Source organism: Austrofundulus limnaeus, unplaced genomic scaffold (assembly GCF_001266775.1).
Source record: "Austrofundulus limnaeus strain Quisiro unplaced genomic scaffold, Austrofundulus_limnaeus-1.0 Scaffold315, whole genome shotgun sequence".
Classification (NCBI taxonomy): domain Eukaryota; kingdom Metazoa; phylum Chordata; class Actinopteri; order Cyprinodontiformes; family Rivulidae; genus Austrofundulus; species Austrofundulus limnaeus.
The window spans coordinates 204,654-208,785 of NW_013952717.1; the positions used below are offsets into that span (position 1 = coordinate 204,654).

Genomic DNA, 4,132 nt, shown 5'->3' on the forward strand with positions numbered 1-4,132 from the left:
GATTTGGACCATCTTGTGGGGGAAAAGCAGATTACTTCCTACTCGCGAGCGCCCCTCTGGTGGGGAAACGTTTTTTCAGGGATACAAACTTTTTCAGAACACCGGTAGACGGCAGCCATTACAGACGAACATGTGTTTGTTGTTGTTCCAGGAGCGGCTCGGTCACATGCTAATGTCATTAGTTCGTTATCATTACTAAGGGGCAGGACTACTTTTTACTCCCTTTTTTCACATCATGTCTCCTGCCTGGATCTGTTATTATCTCGCTCTGAAGCACAGAGGAGTGTCAGAGGTGAGCTCGTTTCAAATGATTTTTACGACGCGGTCTCATTTCTGGACTCAGGCATTTTGTGAATGAAGCCAATATTTCGGTTAAAATTCATAAGTAAAAATATTTCTCCAAGTATAATACTACCCCCCAACTTTATGGATGATTTTATGGATTAAATTTTATGAATTATACTTGAATAAATCCAGTAATTTGACTGAAATCTTTCTTATTTCCAGTAACTTGCCAAGTGTAACTGGTCTTACTCCATTGGCAGATTTTTGTCATTTAATTTGAGTCAAATTTCCAGGCTAACAAGATTAATAATCTTACACATTCTGTTCTTGTTTAGTAAATCAGTCTCAAAACAAGATAAAAATATATTTTTTGGCTGGATATAAAATTTCAAAACTCAGTTTAAATGACAATTTTTGCAGTATTTTTATTGAAAGCTGTTTTAAGTGCATTTTATCGCCTCACATACTGATAATAGGAGAATTTATACTGTCTTCAGATGGAAGTAGAAGCTTGTAAAGTAATAAAAACCAACTTTATGAATTTTGCAACATATTTTTGCAGGTTCAGAAAGTTACTTAAATTTATTGATCAACTGTTATTACTTAAAAAAATGTAAAATAAATTAAGCATTTTATTGAGTGAAACATACTAAATGTAACACAATCCATCAGCTTTCAGGATTCGTAACTAAATTTACACACAAACCATCACTTTCTGCAACAATTCCCAACAACGTGGATCAACAAGCTGAAAACGTGCGGCCTCACGTACGAGTGCACACATTTGCATCTGACTGAGCTGAAGCACTAATCCTCTTTAATCATTGCTATGCTAATTAGCAGAAGAAGAGCCTCGCTCAGCCTCGGTGCTTTAAGGGGGCTTCAGGGGGCGCAGCTTTCTGTCACAGGTCAGGCCCGTGGAGACAGCAGAACCAAAGGAGAAGCAAGCAGAGCCACAAATTAAGTTTCAGACTCTAAAGAGAAAAAAAAAACCTCTGAGACAATAGTCAGGACATGTGCCGGCTGAAAGGAGCTGCAGGCTGGTTTGATGTAAATCAGAAAGCAGCAGGACAGTTGGACAACGAATCCCTCAGAGGGACATAAAACAGAGACAGAGACAACTTCATCATGCAGCTGCTTTTTACATTTACAATACTTTAACCAACATTTTACAAACTCTTGACCTAACAGGTGATATACGTTGTAATCAAGGCCGGATTAACCATATGGGCAATTGGGCAATTGCCCAGGGGCCCACGGTCTCCAAAGGGCCCTAGGCAGTGAAGGCATGGACATACGGATGTGGAATATGCGTGGACATGTCTCCCCGCACTTCCTGCATCTGCGCTCTCTGTCTCCCGCACTTTTCTCAGCCGCAACAGCTGTTTTATCCATTATTAACATGTGGTAATGCATTTTTCTGAGCCGTCTTTGAACGCACCATGAGCGTGCGCAAGCTACTCCTGCAGATGAGATGACGATAGGAGCTGCTGTGCTGAGCAGAGCCTGGCGGTGTAAAGAGCAACTAAAACTTCACAGTTTTTACCAAACAAACCATGTAAGTTGAGTCATGCTGTTGGAGGCAGATAATGTTAGCTAAATGATGAGTTGCACATTATATAATGTTTAGCTAGTTAACATGATTAGTTGTTGTTACCTGTTACACCCCTTGACAAGCTAGTTTATCAATGCTAGATAAACCCAATCGTCTTTCATTTCTGTGCAGAAGTCATGCTGGCTGCTTTRCACATGTTTAAAATAAATCTTCATTACCACAGTTACAAAGAACAAGGTCAGGGAGGAGACAGCAGGGATCATAATGCAGACTTTCCTCAGGTAAGGAGAATTTATGACTATTATTCTTGAAGAGGAACAGTCTTTAAAAACTGGTGTAAAGTTTGAAGTCTCTACTTTTGACACAATTTGTAACAGAGTCTCAGAGAATTAACCACAGAAAGATGGAGGTTAAATCACATGACTGTTGTTGAGAAACCAGACAGGTATCAGGACAGGGTTTTCATAGATACTGTGTTTCAAAAGTACTCTTCTCCAAAATATTTATTTTATTTTATTATTTTTTCTACTTTGGCTACCTTTTGGCTACTAAAACTTCAGATTTTGTTAATAGATAGTTTAAAGAACTAAAGTCAGTCAGTGGAACTGTACTGTGGCTGTCAGTAATTATGTGTTTTAGCCACTAAGGAAAGTTGTGATTTAATAAGAGAGGATGATAAATCACTCAATAGACCTCTAAAACTGTGTCCCCTCACTTCTGAGATGATGGTTATACCCTTAAATATCTGGTTTTCTCCTGCTTTTGTTAAACTGTCTGTTGGAGCTCTTGTGCTGCACAGAGAGGCTGCCTGTCACTGTGAACATGAGCTGAGATCTTCTCATTGGTCAGTCCACATGAGGTGGGTCAGGTGACTGAGAGGGTTGTGTAATGTCAAGTGTTGCTTTTGTGAAAATGGAGGACACTTCCCTCYATCTCAATGTAGTGGMTCATGTTTACCAGATTATACTGATGTGTTTTGTTTTTATAGCATCATGTGAAGGAGTGTCCTTGACAAGAGAACGTAGTAGTGTGTTTGTAGTTCTATGAGCATTTGTACATCAAAATACACTTAGAATCTGAAGTATTGAGTATATTTACTATATATTGCAATAATTTACTCTGTATTTTGCCAGACTGGTAATCCTGGGGTCGTGATGATGGGGCCCTTGAATATTGTTGCCCAGGGTACAGGGAAGTGTTAATCCGGCCCTGGTTGTAATTACTGTTTCATTGTGTACTTGTGTGTTTAGTTAAAACACAGCAACACATTTTAAATGAGCTAAAAACAAATGAGCTTCTTGCTCCTTCATTCAGAACAGTTTCCATCCACTGCTGTCACCTCCTGCAGCATCACACACTCATGCTGGGATCAGGGTTGTGTGTCCCCATCTGTCATTCCCCCACTGAAACACACACACACACACACACACTTCCTGATCCAGTGTGGTGGAAGCAGGGAGTGATAGACCGACAGGACCGGATAAGGAATGGATCCAGTAACTGTTGGATTCTACGCTTCAGGTGTTCTTGACCCCAATTACCCCCCCACCCCCCTACACACACACACACACACACACACGTTTTCATGAAATATGACGCGTGACTAAAAAAATGACAATGTGTTCAAAGGTTCTAGAGCAGGGCTATTAATTGCTCCGGGGGCCACAGTTAATGCAGACCAACAGCTCAGGGGCCAAACAAACATCCAGCAATTAAAGTTGTTATGTAAATAAACTAAGTATTACAAAGATCTGCTGTATTTAATCATGAAAACATACAGAACCCTATTTAATAAATGTAGTGACGATAAAATAAACAAACAAACAAAAAGAAACACATTATGCCTCTTATTTACCACTAAATATTTTGACATCTTTGACTTGCCAAATTTTTAAACTAATTTTATTTTCACTTTCATAGCTCTATCTTCAACTGCTTGTACTTTTAACTGTTTTGGATGTTCATAGAAATGGTTTTTACCAGCTTGTAGCCAAGATTCTGATGTTTCTGTAGYTACCAGACATGTCTGTGTTTAACTAAAATAACTTYGAGTAATTAAAGTAGAAAACAGGGGGTTTGGGCTTAAGAAATGAATGATCCAATTGGCGGGTCGAACTTTGGTCACTCATGGGCCGGATGTGGCCCGCGGGCCGCCAGTTGAATAGACCTGTTCTAGAGGCCTGAGAATCAAATGGTTTTCTGTCCGTAGTTCCAGGAAAACATTTATCTATTGAGATTTAAGCTAGAGCTATATTTTGGTCAAACCTGATTTCACACACAGACCCCCCCCCC

At 39.7% G+C, this 4,132-nt stretch overlaps 1 protein-coding gene across 3 annotated transcripts in view; it reads right to left on the minus strand.

The window, feature by feature from the left end:
* myo10 (myosin X) overlaps positions 1–4,132 on the minus strand; it is a 106,674-nt gene that overhangs the window by 15,848 nt on the left and 86,694 nt on the right. The gene's annotated exons all lie outside the window — the stretch shown is intronic.